We start from the raw sequence: 20,880 nt of genomic DNA, 5'->3' as shown, positions 1-20,880 counted from the left end.
TTTCCTTCTAAGGGCATTTCTAGACTGCTGCTGTCTTCTAGTGGGGTTCAAGCACATACCAGCAAATTCAGGTTACACATATGGAAGCTTTATGCAACAAACCTGCTTCCTGAAAAGATCAGCCTTCAATGCAACAAAGAAAGTGACAGGAAGATGCACTGCAAAGTGTGGGATAGGGATAGAAGAGAAATTAGAATCAGGGTACATGCAAAATGGAAACCATCAAATTTGCACTTTATGTGAACCAAACAGCGATCCTTTGAAATTTGCACTTATCTGAACTTTGTGACATAGTTCTCCAACAAATGTATATTTGGGGAAGCGTGCATAAAAATGAATGTATCAGTGGAAATAGCACACAGAAATGCATCACATATGGGGAAACAACTTGCAAAAATGTGAACATTAGTCAAAACTGCACATAAAAGTGTATTTATTCAGAGAAATTCACACAAAAATGCTATTATTTTTTTAAAAAATAGTAAATTAGTAAAAATAGTAAATAGCTGAAAAATATGGAGAACTGAATTTAAGATTGGAAAAATGAGAAACCAAGAGAACCAATTTAAAATAATAATAATAATAATAATAATAATAATAATAATAATAATAATAATAATAATATATTTGTACCCCGCCCATCTAGCTGGGCCTCCCCAGCCACTCTGGGCAGCCTCCAACAAAGATTAAAAATACATTAAAATGTCAAAATTGACAAATCTTTCCTAGCATGGGATAATATTTACTTGAGACAACTTCTTCTAACCTCACCCCAAATTAATCAGGACGAACATTTCTTCTGGAAATGCCCTAATTTATTCTGTGCATGTGAGCAATGATAAAACACATAAGGTGATATTCTAGTGAGTCCTGTTACTGCAAGGATTTCTGCTTGCACAATAGGACTTTCCCCTGCTTGCCTTCCCCTGCACAATTCATGCACCCTCCCCAAATCTGCTCTAGGGGGTTGGGAGCACCCCTAGAACAGATCTGGGAAGTGCACAAGGGGAGGAGAAAGAGAGAGAGAGAGAAGTTTCTGTTTTACCAGCAGAGAACTCTCTGTGCTGGCAGAATGATTGCAGACCCCATTGGATCTGATCACCCATGAAAACGCATAGTTGATGGAACTGTACATATGAATACATAAATAATTTTTTGTGTAGTATGTTACCAGTCCAGTTGTACACACTGATGAAACATGGGTCTTATCATTTTTAGAAGGCACTTAGGGTGCAATCCTATATATACCTACTCAGAAGGAAGCAGTTTTGACTTTTTGCAAGTTCAATAGAACTTAGATCGTTTCTAGGCAACCTGTCTATTGAGCATTCATCCTGATTTGTTTACAGGGAGGTTAGACGATGTCACACCAAATGTTATCCCACACTGTCTTGTGCATTCTCCCATCACTTATCTTATCACAAGAAGTCCAGTCTTGGGAAGAAGCAGTTTTGTTGCACAGGAGCTTCCAATCAGCTTTCTTTGCACAACCTGAACTTCCTGATAAACATTTGAACCCCCACCTGAAAACAGTGGCAGTCTGGAAGCACCACCTAGATTATGGCAGCCTTTGGACTTTAAGTTGGTATGCAGCTTCAACCGTTGCTATGCCAAGTCGCTGAATCGTTAAATCTCAAAGTGATAACTACCTGTACATTGAAACTTAAATGTATTGAGTCCTTTGAGGTTGTTAAAAACATACCTTCCTTAACTCACCTTAGACTCCTTCCTCTTCCTTTTCCCCACTATATGCTGCTTGAATTCACACTAATCTAGACTGCTTATTTTCCCCCCTGCAGATATAATTATCTAATTATAACCTGATTAACCTGCCTAATCATAGTTGCCTTCTCCAGGGGATCATGACATTGTGAGCTTATGGAGATACACGACTACGTTCAATAGTTAGTTGAATAAGACCACCTGCTTGAGTTGTATCACTTCTATTATGTAAAAGATCTGATGGGTGCATTTTGCATTGCTTAATCACTGTGTTTATTTATTATTATGTAAAATCCACAGTTAAATGTTAATAACAAATACATAAATATCTCTGCTGATTTGAGTCTGTTTGTGAAGATCCTAAGCAGCAGAGAAAAGCCATGAATTAGTTTGTATGTGGTATCTTGCTCAGGAAATTATCATGCTTAGAGTGAATGACACAGTCTTTAGAAATGTAGTTCATTTGAATTGTTTGGCGACTGCAGGCTCTCCTTTTCCCTTGAACAGACCCACTTTACAAGATGCATACGACTGGGTCGTAACAGACATTTTTGGTCGTCGTATATGGATACATCTGGGGATACAGGAATAACTTGATATTTACAAAGTCCATTATGAACTGATCTGCTCCCTCTTTCCCAGACTGAAACGCAGATGAGAATCCAATTTATCCATAGTCTTTCATGCTTCCATGTTACATCCTTGGCTCAATAATCATATCCAAATAATTCATTTAATTTTACTTAACAAATTTTACAACCTCTGTGCAGTTTCTGAAAACATTTAGATTCTCGATAAAAACAAATATTGTTAAAAATATTCAAAGGGTTATTAAAATCAGAAGCAGCTACATAAAACACTTGTAACTTCTACATGTCTGGATAGGTTTGTCTAACCAGAAATGTTTTGTACAGTGAAGGCTGGGTGTCAATAGGCAGGAAGTTCCAAAGTTTAGATGCTATAACACTAAAGAGTCAATATCTCACAAGTGCAGGGCAAGTAATACGTGGCGCCTGTAACAGCCTCAGGTCCACAGATGTAAAGGATTGAGTGTGCAAATGTTTGGGGTCAAGTAAACTGGTTCCCAAGCGGTTAAGGGCTTTATAGCAAACATCTTGACCTTGGGCTTGGTAATAAGGTTAGAAATGTGTGTTTTGTGAAAAAAATATTATTATTTTTGAAATGCCTATTTAAATACTATTTCAAGGAGGATTTTCATGCAGAAGTGAAGCAAACAGATCAGCAGTTTCTGCAGATAAGGAAAAGAGATCTGCACAAAAATAAAAATCCAACAAAAGAAGAAGTGAAGCTTGGCCTTTTCTGAAACCATTTTTGGTGCACTTCTCTCACCCACTGAATCTTCAGAAGGAATTGAGCTCAGCTGACCACAAAGCAGAAATCATGACTTTATGAGTTGAATGGAAGATTGCACCATGTTTCCATTCCAACAACTGATTTCAAATGAAAAGTGCCGGGTCAGTTGCCCTGGAATTACCCAAAGCTTTGGCTCTCCCTACCATTGGACCTGTGGCAAACGGTCTTTCTTCAGGGATCTGGGGAGGTTTTAAAGGCACTTATTTTCCAGCTGGTTTTTTTGTGATTTTTCATAATTGTTATTTTTATTGGCCAGATTACTGTTGTGATTACTGTTACTGTTGTTGTGATTACTGTTGCTGTGTGAGAGAAAAATACTTTGTTGGCTGAGTGAGTATGTCGTATTGGTTCTTATTTTTGTGTAAAAAAAAGGTTTTACCTTTTATATTGGTTCTTATTTTTGTGTAAAAAAAGGTTTTACCTTTTATATTGTTGATATCCTATTTTTGTGTTGTTGGTAGCTGCAAGCCATCTAGGATACTTAAGGTCCAGAAAGGCATCCCAGAAATATTTCAAAACAAAATCAACAATTTGAAGGACCAAACATGTATTGATGAAGCTTGTGTTGAAAAATGGGTCAACATACCAAATGCAAGCCACACCTAGGGATCACCTACCTGCACAAAACAGCAAGCAGAAAACCAACCAAGATGTATGAACCCAGGACGCCCATCAAGCATTACTTAATTATTTTATGTTGGTGTGTGAGCCTCTACTCTTGGGTTTTCATTTCTTTCTGCAGCAGAGTTCCTTTTACAGAAAAGTTTTTCTGCATCTTTTACTTCTTTACAGCAGCAGCACCCCAGCTCTTCGTAAAATCCCCATTACGGGAATAAACACCATTGGGTTCTGTTTTTCAGTGTTTTTTATTATTTGCAAAACTTTACACTGTTCAAAAACAAAGAAAACAACACAATCTTTTTCACTATTAGCCATCCAGCCACAGACCTAATGCTGACTCATTCCCATGCTCATTTACACTGACCCAGACTTAGTTGATCACATCCCCTAATAAAAGCACCTGTTTGCTGGGGAAATTTTCTGTTGCCTAGCAACTTCTTCAAGACCATTTTCAAGTTTCTTCTAGAATATTCCAACATTTTATACACTGCTTGCATGCCAAAATGGCTTCTAAGCAAATATCAAATCGGTTCTAAAATATCCATGTGTAATCAAAAGACACACTAATGCAATCCCATCATTCCAACAATAAAAGAACCCAGGATTAAAATATACAATAAAACAATAAAACAAAAAGTAGAATTAAAAGAGCTAAAAGAGCAAAAGAAGGCTGATCGCTGAAGAATTGATGCTTTTGAATGATGGTGCTGGAGGAGACTCTTGAGAGTCCCATGGACTGCAAGAAGATCAACCGTATCCATTCTGAAGGAAATCAGCCCTGAGTGCTCACTGGAAGGACAGATCCTGAAGCTGAGGCTCCAATACTTTAGCCACCTCGTGAGAAGAGAAGACTCCCTGGAGAAGACCCTTTTGTTGGGAAAGAGGGAGGGCACAAGGAGAAGGGGAAGACAGAGGACGAGATGGTTGGACAGTGTTCTCAAAGCTACGAACATGAGTTTGACCAAACTGCGGGAGGCAGGGGAAGACAGGAGAGCCTGGCGTGCTTTGGTCCATGGAGTTATGAAGAGTTGGACACGACTAAACAACAACAACAAAAGAGCAATTACAGCAGTCTTGGGGGAAAGTGACCAGCAACTCTGCAGCTGGCAGAACTGAGGCATTCATCTGTAAGGCAGGCACTACAAAATGGTGACCCTGTGAGAATAGGACTTGCTGGCTCTGTGATCACCTATATGTTGTATTAAACAAGCACTAGGCTATTTTGATACATCAGAGTTATGGATTGAGAAGGCCGAGTTTCATACACACCTGGTTAGCTAGAACTAAATGTTTCCCGAGGGTAAGCCGGGTCAGTGAGGTGTATATCTTGGAACAAAGCAGAAACCAATTAGAGCAATCCAGTCCCTCTGCTGAGGGAAAAGTGACTGGTAGGAATAGATATATATATGGCACACAGAGCAAGGGATGGAAGGAAAAAACATTGATTTTTTTGAAGGAAAGAGTTACCATTTGAAGGGAGAGAAGTAGAATGACTTCCGTATAAAAATATCTTCTCTGCCTCTATAATATTTGACTTCACCCCAAAGGCACACTCCTCCATTGTCTCCTGAGACAGGAGGGTGCCAACAACAACCATGGTGAATGGATAACTTCAGAAGTAATTCTCAGCAACTGGGACTTCTTTGTTTACAGAAAAGGTGAGTGTAAGAGGTGACAAAATAGAAGTTTATAAAGTTATGCATGGCTCAGAGAGAGTAGACAGGGAAAAAAGTTCTCTTCCTCTCTGCTAACATGCGAACTCATGGGCATCCTGTGAAGTTGCATGTTGAAAGAATCAGGAGGGATAAAAGAAAATACTTCTTCATGCAGCATAGTTAAAACCGTGGAACTCATTCAAATTTCTGCATGTTTGATCTTTGTGGATCTTTGTGGGTTCTGACATGAATTGACCGGGTGGTGCTGTAGGTTAAACCACAGAGCCTAGGACTTGCCGATCAGAAGGTCGGCGGTTTGAATCCCCGCGACGGGGTGAGCTTCCGTTGTTCGGTCCCTGCTCCTGCCAACCTAGCAGTTCGAAAGCACGTCAAAGTGCAAGTAGATAAATAGGTACCGCTCTGGCGGGAAGGTGAACGGCGTTTCCGTGCGCTGCTCTGGTTCGCCAGAAGCGGCTTAGTCATGCTGGCCACATGACCCAGAAGCTGTACGCCGGCTCCCTCAGCCAATATAGCGAGATGAGCGCCGCAACCCCAGAGTCGGTCATGACTGGACCTAATGGTCAGGGGTCCCTTTACCTTTACCTTTACACCTCCAAGAAGAATGTATGGATCAGAACATAAAATTTCAACACAGTTCACACCTCAAACTCTCTCTCTCTCTCTCTCTCTCTCTCTCTCTCTCTCTCTCACACACACACACACACACACACACACTGGAATCTATTTTTAAAATGCTCATTTTGAGATAAAATACATTTAGACCTGTATTTTAGGAGAACATTTAAGATACACACAGATTGTTTTAATTTTCTTTTAAATGAGGAAATAGGCTGGGACAGATTTATGAGTGAACAGATGAGAAAGTGAATCGGACCAAAGAAGGTGGGTGCTTCTGTGTTGAGGACTGGTGACTCCAACAACTAGGCGGAGGATTTCTCCACCATCTTGGAAATTCTGATTGGTCTCCTGGGTCTGAGGAGAGATTAAAAGATTGTTTACAGCACACACAGCCTTGGTGAAGCTGTGGAATACAACAGGTGACTCCAGTCTTAGAATACAGTGGTACCTTGGGTTAAATACTTAATTCATTCCGGAGGTCCGTTCTTAACCTGAAACTGGTCTTAACCTGAAGCACCACTTTAGCTAATGGGGCCTCCTGCTGCCACTGTGCCGCCACTGCACAATTTCTGTTCTCATCCTGAAGCAGAGTTCTTAACCCGAGGTACTATTTCTGGGTTAGCGGAGTCTGTAACCTGCAGCGTATGTAACATGAAGGGTATGTAACGCGAGGTACCACTGTAGTACATCTTTTGGTAGGTATGACCTACAGAAGCTCCCTTCATTATGACAGGCTGGACTTGTGGGGTAGGTGAGGAAAACCTTCACTTTTCAGGTAGCTCTGGGGAGGGTGTGAGAAACATGGAAGGGCTGAACTTCAGATTGGAAAAATGAGGAAGCTTGGAAAAATCAAAACGGTCAGATTGGCCCATCCCTTCCCACTACCACGACTGTAATAGCAGGCATACTGATCCAATGAGGTTATTGCCAGTACAGTGGTACTTCGGGTTATAGATGCTTCAGGTTACATACGCTTCAGGTTACAGACTCCGCAAACCCAGAAATAGTACCTCAGATTAAGAACTTTGCTTCAGGATGAGAACAGAAATCACACGACAGCAGCGTGGCGGCAGCAGGAGGCCCCATTAGCTAAATTGGTACCTCAGGTTAAGAACCGTTTCAGGTTAAGAACAGACCTCCAGAACGAATTAAGTTCTTAACCTGAGGTACCACTGTATTCAGTGGGAATTCAGGAAATCCAGCACCCTTCTCCTGCTCAGAAATGGCCACAGGATTTCAATTTCTCTCTCTCTCTTTTTCTCCCTCCCTCCGTCCCTTTGTGTTTGTTGGATTGGGATGAATAACTAGAACCACCCACCCCATTTCTCATTTGTGAATGAGACCAGGAAAGGAAAGCACTGCTCCATTCTTCCCCATCTCTTCTGCTGAAGTTTAAGAAACGGAATAACAACTGCTTCCTCATTCTTGAGTGAACAAGTGATTATCCTTTCAGCTCTCTAATTGCCCAATCAGTGTTACATCAAGCAATGAAATCAAGCCAATCAATGCAAAATTCAACTTTAAATATACCCTTTCGTTTGTATATTTATATATGTATGTACAAAACTGGTAAACAAACAACAGCACCAATGCTGGAAATGGCATGCAAACATCTTAAGCGAGGAAGAAAGATGCAGCCATGTGCACTCTCCACACTGTGGCTGAATCAGAAGGCAGTGCTGCCTTGCAGTCATCCAGAATGTGTTTTCTGAACCTAAGCTCTGTTAATCATACCATTACAGAAGGTGGACCTCTCTGCCTTTGAGAGACATCAGAAGAGTCCTGTCGGATCAGACCAAAGGCCCATCTGTTTCAGCAGCCTGCTTCCCACACTGGCCAATCAGATACCTAGGGGATACCCATAAGCAGAACATCAGACCAATAGGCCGCCTCTCAGTGTTGTTCCCTGGCAATTGGTAGCCAGAAAGGCATAGTGCCTCCAAATCTGAAAGTAGGAACACAGAAATTGACTTATACTACATCAAAGCATTGGTTCATCTAGCTTAGTATTGTCTACAGTGACAAGCAGCAACTCTCCAAGATTTCAGACAAGGTCCCCTCCTAGCCCTACCTGGAGATCCTGGGGACTGAGCTTGGAAACTTCTGCATTCAAAGTAGAGATAGTACAACTGAGCTACAGCCCTTCCCACCCATATAGTATGAGGCAGTTCAATCCCTGGCATTTCCAGGTAGGGTTAGAAAGAACCCCTCTCTGAATGCCTGGAGAAGTTCTACCAGTCACTGCTGTTGATACAGGTCCAAACTGACCAATGGTCTAACTCCACAGAGGGAAGCCTTCCATTCTCCTCCCCAGCATTGTTTTTATAACATCAGCAAGTAATGGGTGTGTCTTTCATGGGACTTGGATGGTTCTCAGGTTCTGTTGCCCAGTGAAACTGCAAAAAAGTAAACAATAAACCTTTTTTCGGAAAAAAAGTAAAAATAATAATGGTAGCAATTCAGGCTGCCAGACGGTAAAGTTTAATGCCTTTAACTACACATAAACTGGAAACTGATGGGTTTCTAAGAAAGCAGCCTCCTGTTTGCAGATCTTCCTTTACCGGCACTGCTGACTTCAATTACACAGGTGCTGCTTATTCTTTTTTTTCTAAGTGGCAACCCAGTTATGTAAGAATTCCAGGAAATCAATCAGGCAGAAACAAAGGAGGCAATTCAGAGGCAGAATAGTTCCCCACTCCACCATCCTTATAAAAACAGCGGCAAAATCCAGCTCCCTCCTAAAAATATCAGAGCCAGGACTTGCTTTCTGTCTGTCCCCAGCCAATCCATTGTCACTCGCAATGGGAAAATGGTCTCACCCCTGGCATTCTGTGAATGAGTTGGAGAGGAAAGCAATTAGACAGGAAAGAATGAAACCATTCATCCCAAAATACCTGCCCTGCCTGCTGTAAACAACTGGGTTTCATTCCCGACTTTTGCAGGCATTTATCTATTTTGAGAAGCATTGCAAAGTCAGTGATTCATGTGTACATAATACTGCCTGTATAATTAGAGACAAAAGGGACCCTCCTGGGAAGCAGCCACTGAGATTTGGGTGCCTGTATAATAATAAGACTAAATGGCATGAATTTCATAGCACTCAGGCAGCTAGGAAGCTCCACTTGGTTGGATCCACAAGATGCCCAGGCCATGAAGTGTAAAATGGACCCCAGACACTTACATGTAGAATAGCCAACCTGCAATTATGGAGGCAAACAGTTCAGCCAACAGACACTGTGCCAGCATCTTGCTTAATACGTCTTATTCAAAGAAATAAGTCCAGAGACCTTCCCTCTTCCCAACAACTCAATACACTATTTTTTACACTAACATTCTCCACCCAGGTGGAGAACTTTTATAAAGCTGACAGCTTTTGCAGGTGTGTTGCAAAACCCGCTTCCCAACTTGGGGATCTTTCTTTAGGAGGGATGCTATAGTACTGTGACTTAGAAATTGTGAATCAGGAAGTCCCTGGTTTGAATCTTAGCTCTGCCATAAACTCACAACGTAGCCACTTTCTCAAGCCTCAGACCTCACATCTCCAATATGGGGGATAATAATACTTGCTGTACCTTACATGGCTGTTGTTAGGAACTCTAATGAGAGAATGATAGCTCGTCAGAAATTTGAAAGTGCCATACAAATTTAAGTATCGTGGTCATCCTCAACATCTCAGCCAAGGGTTGAGTCACATCACTAACTTGAACCAAGCCCTGCCTGGCATCTATGCCAACTTCCCTCCCCTGCCAAATAGGTGCTGGATGGAGTCAATGTTTGTTGGGCATGTAACTTGGAAGGGAAACATGAACACTTGTTTGCTATTTTTAGAGCAATTTGCTTTTTACTATATTGGGGAATGGAGCAGAAAGCAACCAACCTAAGCATGCAAAACAAAGGTTTCACCGTGCACAAGCTTCTGCTTGTTGACCTCTTAGCTGTTTTGTACTCCCTTTAATATACCTTGGAAATTGTCAGAAAATGAAGTCTTGGTGATAAGCCAATCTATTGAAATGCAATTACATTACAAGGAAGAGGATTGATCAGTTAGGCATTGTAACTTTGCGTGGCCTGAAGATCTGAAGCTACAAATGAATGGATTTTTTGTTTTCAACAAGAGGGGCTTCACCCATCGATTCCCTCTGGATTGGGTTTGGCTTAGACCTTCCACAGAAGGATGAACAGAGGAAAACAACTCAAAGCTTATGAAAAAGAACCACATTCATCCTTCTTACTTCTATCTAGTCTTCACTCCATACTTGATGCTCTTCTACTGTGTGTGTGGAAGGGAACTTCAGGTAAGAGTGTCTTCCAGTCTGCATCACTGTATCCTCAAAACCTCCTTCACCTTTTAGCGGAAACAATAGATGTGACTTCCTTCACTTATTTAGGGAAACCATTTTCATAACCATCATTCCTGCTGGTAAACCAGCTGATCCAGATCAGTGTAGCATCAGTGGCCATGGACCACTCAATAGCCTACTGTATGAGATATACAAGTCACCTTTTTTGGAGGGGGGGGGAATCAGTGGCGTAGCGTGGGTTGTCAGCACCCGGGGCAAGGCAAGTAATTTGCGCCCCCTAACCCATGGATTTGCGCCCCCAACCCGTGGATTTGTGCCCCCTAACCCTAACCCCCAGATGTTGCGCCCGGTGCGACCGGCCCCCCCTGCACCCCCCACGCTACGCCACTGGGGGGAATTACTCAGTTCTGTGCTGAACTTCATTCCAAAACAGGTTTAGGAGTGTTGGATGTCCCTGGAACACAGTTGAATTACAGGTCATGGGATTGGTTTCAGTTGTTGCAGCCCAAGAATGTGGACAGGACACTTGTGTAGCAGTGAGGCTGATCCCATGTGCTCTTGGTCCCTATCCATCATGGCTGGTAAAATCTGGGCAAAGGGGAATGAATGGCTGGAGGGGGCCAGGGTGTGTTCAATGCCTCACTACAGGAGCGACTTATGCCTACTGCCTTGAAAAAGGTGGGGATGCAACCCCTCTTGAAGAGGTCCTTGGATCCAGAGGTTTATGAAAACTACTGTCCAGTCTCTAATATTCCCATCCTGGGCAAGGTGTTTCAGAGAGGGCTGGCAAGCAGCTGCAGGTATGCCTAGAAGGAGCAGATTATCTAAATCCATTCTGGTCTGGTTTCAGGCTTGGTTTTGGCACTGAAGCATCCTTGGTTGTCCTGACTGTTGACCTCTTGCCAGGTGAGAGACAGGGGAGTGTGACCCTGTTAGTTCTCCTTAACAGTGGAACAACTCAAAAGTAAGTTGAATAGAACATAATGTGTCCCTCTTGTAGTGCAACCCTCTACTCTGAACAAGTTCCAACAAACAACATTTACCTCTGATGTCAAGGCACAGTCAGAAGTTGGGAAAGGAATTCTCAACAGCCCTGATTCTACAGACACATCAGAGACAACAAGCAAGCAAGCAAGCAAGCAAGCAAGCAAGCAAACAAACAAACAAAGAAATACTTTGCATCACCCTGCATTGGGTTGTTAAGGGGACTGGGAAATCAACAGCTGTTGCTATGGCGATGACAGTTCATCACCATTCAGTGCACAGACCTGAGAAGCACACAAGAAGGAAGTGATAGAAAAAGGCAGGCAAATGGCAACAGGTTCCTCTGGGTCACAGGAGCTCGATGAGGCCAAAGGAGCAAAGGGAACCTTAGCCCCCTCGTGGCTGTTTTGGATGACAGAAGATGGGAAGGTACTCAGTCTGCTGCTCATTTGTGTTTCTGCTGGCAAATGCTTTGACTACAAGCTGGTGAGGCGGTTGTTGTTTGAGGCCTTTTTTCCCTCTTTCTGGGCTTCAGCCCAAGGTGCTTCAACCTGATCATATTTACCTACTTGGGCATCACACATAAGGATACGAGGAAAGCTCTGCTGGACCAGGCCAAAGGTCCACCTAGTCCAGCCGAGTCGTCCTCACAGTGGCCAACGTATAAGAAACCTGTGAGCACCATTAGTGAGAAGAGCAACAAACAATTAAACAGATCACAAAGTATTACAACACATTTGTATGGAATGGTTTGCCATGCCGATTGGGTGATTAACTCCATGCCACCACAGAACTTTCTTTTAGAGCCATCTGGTAAAGCACCAAGAGTCTCAAATCAGGGACTCTGGAAGGGAGAACCAAGTCAGCTTATTTTCTGTGCACAGTGAATGCTTGTCAAAGGAGGAGTGGGTGCTCATCAGCACCACTGCTGCCAATGAACAGAGGGTGGAATTGCAATGACTTAGCTCACCAGGCCCAGGAAATAGGTGTAAAAGGGTGTATAAGGGTGCTGACATTCTTCTGCCTGAGCTACCCTTGATGTACCAAGAGCTTTGTCTCAGAACACCACCAGCCCTGGCCCACTTGTGAAGCTATAGAAAACTGACTGATCCATGTGGTGAGCCATGTTTCACAGCACGATAAGGACCACTGCTGCGTGGAGCAATGGGAAGCAGTTGGCTATGTCCACTGTTCCTGATACAAGGCAATAAGGCAGATGTTTTGGGTCTTCAAAACAGCATAGAGACACCCCTCCCTCACGTCTTTCTTTCTTTCTTTCTTTCTTTCTTTCTTTCTTTCTTTCTTTCTTTCTTTCTTTCTTCTCTCTCTCTTCGTAGCAAGTGGCTCTTTTTCAGTTTTACATTTTGTAAGAGTGATGCTGTTGGAATATTTATTTAACATGACATTATCTGCAAGAAGAAACTTCACTGACTTGTATTTCTTTTTGCTCATAACCCCATTTGTCATTTCAGTCTACCTAGCAGGTATTGTCTCAGAGGAGCCAGAGTGGCGCTGGGGTGGGGTGGGGGGGGAGGAAGTGAAAACATGCTAGCCCTTGCCAGTGGATGCATGTTTAGTGTTGCACCTGTGCTTTGTGGTTTAAAAATATCCCTTAAATCTCCATTAATAACTGCTATCAAAGTCCCATCTAAACCCTGCTACAATTTTCCCTCTCTTTCCCACCACCAGAGATGGATAGAACACTGTCATTACGTGTCCTTTAGATCTCTGTGCGGCTCTTTGTAATTTGATGGCATTTGACTCAGTCGATTGAAAGAGCAAAGCCCAGCCTGCATCACATAGTCTTGCCTCCTCTTTTTTTCCAGAACAGGAAGGGGAAATTGCTGGCATTACATAAAAGCTTCGCAAGCACATATTCTATCTATATTTATTTCTCTTTTGCAGTCTGTTCCCTACCACCACTGCCACAAAAAAAGGCTAGGCTTACCAAACAGTTGCTGCTTTAGTTTCTCTACCACCTGCTTTGTATATCTGGGGGAAAGATTGCAACCACAGTCATACCTCGGGTTAAAGTCACTTCAGGTTGAACATTTTCAGGTTGTGTCCCGCGGCGACCCGGAAGTAATGGAACGGGTTACTTCCGGGTTTCGCTGCTCATGCAGACACTCAGAATGACATCACACGCATGCGCGACAAATCATGTCCTGTGCATGCGCAGACACACAGACATGGGTTGCCTTCTGCTCATGATGCGAACGGGACTCCGGAATGGATCCCATTCACACCCAGAGGTACCACTGCATTTGCTTCATGGAGAATATGCCTATCAATGGATACAGGGGCGGACTTTGGTCTTTCAAATTTCAGCAGCGACCTGTGAAAGGCCAAAATTCAGCACCCCCTTGCCTTCTGTTCTGCTCAATTCACTACACAATAGTTGTGATGCCCTGCAGCACCCCCTGGGCTTGGCGCCCAGTGTGGCAAAACTGGTTGTACTGCCCTAAATCTGCCTCTGATGGCTCCTAGCCGTGATGGCTATACTCTAGCTCCACTGTTGGAGGCAGGATGCCTCTGAATGCCAGTTGCTGGGAATCACAAGTGAGGATAGTGTTGTTGCACTCAGGTCCTGCTTTTGGACTTTCCACGGGCATCTGGTTGGCTAGTTTGAGAACAGGATGCTGGACTAGTTGGACCATAACCCGGAGACAGCAGGATAGAGAGTGGGATGGGTCTGAACACTGCCCAAATACCAAGGTTTTTAATCTTAAGCAGCAGCAACAGAAAATTCCAGTTACATCAGCCCCGAAACTAAACACAACAACCATGGACCACCCAAACTGGTACCACCCAGCAGGGAAGCAAACAGAAATGTTTCTCTACTTTGGGGAAAAGAGAAAATGTTGTCAAGATGGTCATAGCCCTCTGACCTCCCAAGGTTGCATTCCAGCACATATTTACCAGGATTGAAGTCCCAGTATACTCAATGGGTCCCAAGAGGAGATTTGTGACTGTGTCTTTGCCAAAGAAGCACATCTGGGATTGGGCTGCAAGTGCTTCAAAGGGCAGCAAAGCCAGCAACTTGTGGGAGGAGGAGCTCCATTAGAGCTCAAAAGGCTTGGAAAAATATCCATACAGATGGCAGTGGGGGGGGGGGAAGAACTCTCCCCTGGCAGATAGTTGCAAAATGTGTTATATTTATTGCTTCCAAGGAGTACAATTGACCACAACAGTACAGTCACTCTGTGAATGTGTGGACACTGTCTGATTCACTGGAAAATTATGTTAATCATTTTCATTAACGTTTGTTTTTTTTCAAAACAAAGCAGAAAAAGAACAAAACAGAGTTAGTTGCAGTGTGTGCAGCAAACACCTTCTACCACCTGTTGAACAAATCTTTGCCTTGTTTGTCTACGATGCAGAGTGTTCAGTCTGCCAAGACAGTTATTGATTCTGCTGCAAGCCATCCTTGATTTCTATACTGTTCTTCCAGCAATATGTGAGGGACACATGACCTCTGACTTGATAGTTTTCTTTATTCCTAACATGGTTCCCAACTTGTTGCTCTTCTCCATTTACAACTTCCTGGAATAACCTTCATGAAGAGGCAGCCACTATTTATGGAAACAAAGATGTCCATTAAATTTGTGACCCTTTGTTCAAAACATGTCAGCAGTATGTGGGTTTGGCACTTGCTTTCCAAATCCACAGTTCAAGTGGAAGCATCTTGAAGAAGCAGATATTTCCTTTCCAGAACACACTTCTTCATTTAACAGGCTCCAAGTCCAAATCCCACCATCGCGCTTCTCCAGTGGTGGTGGTCCCACAAGTACTGCCACCTGCAGGGTAGACAATGTTGGGAGCCAGAACAGACCCAAGATGACAGTGGGCACAGAGATCAAGTGGATGCCTGCCTGCCTCCTTCCACACAGCCACGTGGTTGCATCCTTGGGCTTTCTGAGAGTTCAGGGGCAACCACGGCTGCTAGAAAACAACTCTTTCATCTTCCTTTCAGAGCGGCCATCCTAGCAAGCATAGGCAACCAAACGAGGTTGACATTTAATGGAATGGCAAAGATTACATTTCTGAGATTATATTTAATATGAGCAGCCCAATTAGTCAAGCAAAATCAATACATTTCTACTGAATAATAAGCCTGGCACACTCTAATGCAGGCTCCTTAGGAGGAGGAAAAAATAGCCTTATTTTTCTACATTCATTTTCTGTTGTGACATCTCTAGCTGCCTCAAATGATGCATAATGTTATTTTCATCTCTTTCAATTGAATTTTAGTACGTTCCCTTCTTTGATCTATCAATTTCAATATTCATTCATCAAAGCATTATCAAAAGGGGACAGGAACAGATGTAGGTGGAGAAGTCGTCTGTGCCTTGCCCAGCATCACCCAAGGTTTGTACAATATTCACTGTGCAGAATCTGTTCATTTCCCCTTTGCTGAAAAATGGGAGTTCTGTGGTGACCTTTGTATGGGAAGTTTCCTCTGAAGGAGACAGTGCAGGAGTCTTTGTGCTTTTGCTGATTGACTGAGAAGAAATCACAAAGATGTAGAGGCGAACGCTCGTAGGATGTTCACACTGGTGACTTAAAATGCGGTGAGATCAGCCTCCTGCCCTGCTGTGTCCCAGGCCACATTTGCATGGTGTTGTGCGCATCAGATATTGGGCAGGGATGCCTTCACCCAGTGCACATTACCCTTTTGGGTTCCTCATGACTGTAACACACACACACAAACCCCAGAATTTCTATTCACGAAGCTGTCATTTGTGCATGCAAATGTCTCAAATGCATACATGGGGGTACATGAAAGGGTTTCAAAGGGCACGCACCAGGAATTTTTATTTTGTTTTCTCATAGCTAAAATAGTTTTATTAAAACTAGTATTATTTTCATGTGAGGAATAGTAAGTATCACTTTGGAAAACAATGCAGTAGGGCATTAGGTGAAACACATAAGGGAAATTATGTTTTATTTATGGTACCAAAGTGTTTGGTACAGAGGAATTAAAAGGCTGCAATCCTAAATATATTTCTTACGTGGAAGTAAGCTGCTTTGGAATGCACTCCTTCAAAAGGTGGTGGACTCTCCTTCCTTAGAAGTTTTTAAGCAGAGGTTGGATGGCCATCTGTCAGGGATGCTTTAGTTGAGATTCCCCAGATGTCAGGGGGTTGGACTTTATAAATTTCATAGAATCATAAAATTGCTTCCTGTTCAAGACTAGGGTGCAATACACAATCATTTGCCCAGTGCTGCTGCAGATTGGCTCACATCCAGTTCCACTTCTCCAACTCTAGAGGGCTTATGATCACTGTTCCATTCATAAGAGCAGTGCTTTTTTTCTGGGGGGATGCAGGGGTATGCATACCCCTAAACATTTTGTGTTGCCCCAACTGAGCAACAGATGGATCAACATGCCAGCTGTCTCCACAGTAGAAGCGCAGACTGGAACTCTGTCATTCTCCCTACCAGTGCCCAGGGAGGGGAGTCTAGGGCGGCCGCAGTGGAGGCGATAGCGCTCCTCCTCCTCTTGCCAGGCTACAGCCAGCCGGTGAACACTCGCCCCTTCTCACTCAAGCCGACCCTGCCATCGCCCTTCCTGACCTCTCAGCGCTGCTGCCACCTCGACTCCCTTGTCCAGGGCTTGGGAGGCAGTTGGGGGGAGGAAGGGGGCGAGGGCGAGAGCAAGCAGGTGAAATGAGAGTATCCCTAAACAATTTTTTTGGGAAAAAAGCACTGCATAAGAGTGATTTAATAGCTTTCCAGTCAATTCAGTTAATCTCATGGTTGTGGCCTTGAGCCCCCACATTGGCAAAAGGTTCCTGCACTGCAGGGGTTTCAACCAAATGACCCTTATGGTCCCTTCCAACTCTGTCCCATGATTCTATGAATCAGTCAGTCACCGGCAGGAAGTATGTGATAAGCTGGACCGAATTTAGTAGTGAGCTATTCCATCATCATAGTTGTTGTTGTTATTTCTATATTCCCCTTCAACTAAGGATCACCGTGTGGTTTACGATATAAAAACACAAAAACAAAATACTGAAAGATCATGTGGATCATCAATGATGAACATATCACTGAAGGACATATTGACATCATTGACATTGTGATGGCCACACACAACTGTACATACAAGAACAAGCACAGTCTCTCTTTTTTGGAGGGCTAACTTGGGTCAGATCTTGACACTGTATGACTCGGAGTGTAAACATCAGGTGAAATCAACAGAGAGGCTGCATTTTTCAAATTTTCTTTATCCTAGGATAAACTCTTCCAGTAGTCGCAGGGCTTGGGTGAAAGCAGCCTCTCTCCTCCCAACTTCTTTATAATGTAATGGAACAGGAGGGGCGCTGTTGTTTGCTCAGGAAGACAGATGCCCACTAATGGAGGAGACCTTTCCCCCTTCGCCGCCTCCTGCTGGAGAATAAAACCCGAGGCTCAGCTGCCTATTCATAGGGAGGCTACTTCCTATGACTCGTCGCCTGTCAGGCACGCTTGATGAGCAGAGTCGCTTAATCAGGAGACGGGGAGCTGCAGGCGAGCGATAAAGGGGGATCTTTTGTAGCTCGGTGTACAAAAATAAAAAGCAATTTCATCAGGCAGAGCCGGGAAGAAACAGTCTTTGCAATTTCATGCTGGGAAATAATGAAGGCAGTGGGAAAGGGGTGGAGAGCGAGACGGAGAAGCAGGCTCTGTGCGACGGCTCGCTTCTCCAGGGAGAGAAATGGCGGCAAAAAAGGGACCCAGAGAACTCTGCCAAGAAAATGAAAGATCTTTCCTCCAAATAAATGAGGCTCTCTGAGAAATAACAAGCCTACAGGAGGCCTGGCCATGGTGAGGTGCATCCCATTTCTACTCTGCCACATCACCCCAGACTTCATTTTGGTGCAGGATTAAACCAGGGTAAGAGGACCCTATTTAGCCTTATTGCCCGGCTGATGCCACTGAGGATGCTGAACAAAACTAGCAGTGCCATTTTCTCCAGCACTTAGGCCACTCTCTTTTTCAAACTGTCTGGAGAAAAATATCCTGGAGAAAATAAAGGAGATGCTTGTTTTGTTTGCTTGTGCTCTGCATTCATATACTGCCCCTCTGCCAAAGCCCACACAAGGCATCTTATTATTTTAAAATGCTAAAACCAATAAATGATATTAAAATGCAGAGTGACAGAATGCCCTCAGGCTGATGATATACAAGGGACCTGGGCATGGGCTTCCTGGCTTCTGCCTCCCCCTCAGGGCACGTGTGCCCTTCAGTAGCTCCAGGGAAACCAGAGGCTGCTGCCCTGACCGTTCCCTCAAGCCATCAATAGCTCTGTCAGGAGTGGAGGCAATATGCTCCCTGGCCTTGTCTTCCATGCTGCTCAGGTGATAAGCTTGTCACACGCTCCCATTGGCTAAAAAGGATCTAGGTATGAACAACTGCTCTGTTCACAGAACTTCAGTTTCACACAACCACTTAGAGGCACTCCCATCCCCACACTTGCTAGTCACTCTCCCCTCCTTTGCCAACTCTCTTTCCCTTCCTCCACACTTGCCAGCCATTTTCCCCTTCCCCCACTACCCTCACCTAGCCTCTCCACTTTCTCTGCCACCACAACCACTTTTAAAATAATCTGGGCCACTTTCCCCCTTAACACCGCCGCTTTTACCTCCTGGGTGACTGAGCTACTCTTCTGTGGACAAAGGGCGGCATACACATTTAATAAATGATCATCAACTACAATCCCGTCAGAGATCAATGAAAGGATGCTTGCTAAGTCCATGGATGAAGCCTTAAATCGGGGTGGGGGTGGATATGTGGTCCTTGTGATGCTGCTGGCTGCAATTCCCATCATCCCTTGGCTGTGCAATTCCAACAACATCTGGAAGACACCAGCTTGCAGGGGGCTGGAAACTTGATGCTTATAGGCCACATGCCACAGAATCCCAGTAGATTGGGTGGGTGGGGGGCAAAGCAGGCTGTTGGCATCAGTCCTTGCCTGCGGTCTTTCCAAAGGGTTGACTGCTGTGGGAAGCAGGATGTTGGGCTAGCTCCAGCAGAGTTTTTCTTCTGTTATTAATTCATAAATGACACTTGACTGTTATTTTTATTCCGTTGCACTGAGCTGTGTCCCATTGCATAAATACGCTGGGCAGCACGGAGCAGGCTAGAACGGGGTCACTTTGCTGTGTAATGCAAAAGGTTTGACATCTTTGTCAAGGTGGGCCTTCCTTCTGTAGGATGGCCACATAAAAGTAAAGGGACCCCTGACCATTAGGTCCAGTTGTGGATGACTCTGGGGTTGTGGCGCTCATCTCGCTTTATTGGCCAAGGGAGCCAGTGTACAGCTTCCGGGTCATGTGGCCAGCATGACTAAGCTGCTTCTGGCGAGCCAGAGCAGCGCATGCAAATGCCGTTTACCTTCCTGCTGGAGCGGTACCTATTTGTCTACTTGCACTTTGACGTGCTTTTGAACTGCTAGGTTGGCAGGAGCAGGGACCGAGCAACGGGAGCTCACCCTGTTGCAGGGATTCAAGCCGCCAACCTTCTGATCGGCAAGTCCTACTCTCTGTGGTTTAACCCACAGCGCCACCCACGTCCCTTAGGATGGCCACATACACCTCACCAAAAAAAAGAGGACAAGAGGGGACACAGATTGGCATAGAATCTGCATTGGCTAGTTTATATGCAGAGATGCAAGGTTAGAAATCGTTGTGGCAATTTAAACAGAAACACAGTAAATCTTGCCCAGAAGCATACATAGCCTCCTTTGCTTCCCTGGCAAGTGTTATGAGACAGGGACAAAAACTTTTCTCTACCCACTTCCTCTATGCCGTGCATAATTTTTATAAACTTCTATCGTGTCACTTCTTACTCACCTGATCTCTAAACTAAAACACCCCAACCCGCTTCAGAAAACACCATGAAGTGGAGGGGAATAACTGAAGGGCGAGAACGGCATTGAAATGCCACAGCCATATATTGTTGGCCCTCTTCACTGTCTCTCAAAACAGGCTTCAAGCAGTGAGTCGTCAAGATGGTTTAAATTACTAGTGCCATGTTGAACTTGATATAAGCCAGTCTAAATGTCTTTTAATAACTACACACACAGAGATATATTCACAACTAATCCCTTGGGACTGAAATGATGTTGAATTTAGTGAAGTGGCTCTTGAGTTGAGATGGCTGTAGGAATTACCAAGAGAGGGTCATACGGATCTGCTATGCATTTTGAAGGTTCTTTCCCCCCCCACCCAACGTGGGGAAGTTTCATAGGAGAAATCCTTCAGGGCTCTTAACTCCTAGTATGAACACATTTGAAATGTCAGTGGCTTTCGGTAGACGTTACTAGGTTGCACAATGCGTCATTCCATCTTTTTATTTATTTGGAGGTAGCATTTTTAAAATAAATGTTATTATAAAAATTAATTTCTGAAGTACACGGATTACTCTGATCTGTCTTCTGGTTATATACATTTTTTGTGTTTTACTATGCAGTAGTTTTCCATATGGTTTGCCAGTATCTGAGTTATTAGCCAGTACCCTATGGGGAGGAGTGAGGGCTACAATGGAGGAAGTAGAAAGTGCCATCTTTCCCATTAAGAAACTTGTGATACTGGTCTAGT

General features: G+C 43.9%; 1 long non-coding RNA gene across 1 annotated transcript; it reads right to left on the bottom strand.

The window, feature by feature from the left end:
• Window positions 1-8,469: 8,469 nt before the first annotated feature.
• On the bottom strand, window positions 8,470-10,523 carry LOC128411043 (uncharacterized). Its single transcript, XR_008329675.1, has 2 exons — window positions 10,244-10,523; window positions 8,470-8,840 (listed from the first exon to the last, which is right to left on the bottom strand). It is a non-coding gene; the product is annotated as an uncharacterized LOC128411043 (long non-coding RNA).
• Window positions 10,524-20,880: the final 10,357 nt, after the last annotated feature.

Source organism: Podarcis raffonei, chromosome 3 (genome assembly GCF_027172205.1).
Source record: "Podarcis raffonei isolate rPodRaf1 chromosome 3, rPodRaf1.pri, whole genome shotgun sequence".
NCBI classification, from domain to species: domain Eukaryota; kingdom Metazoa; phylum Chordata; class Lepidosauria; order Squamata; family Lacertidae; genus Podarcis; species Podarcis raffonei.
Note: the sequence above shows the minus strand (reverse complement) of the source record. Positions and strands in the feature narration are given on the sequence as shown.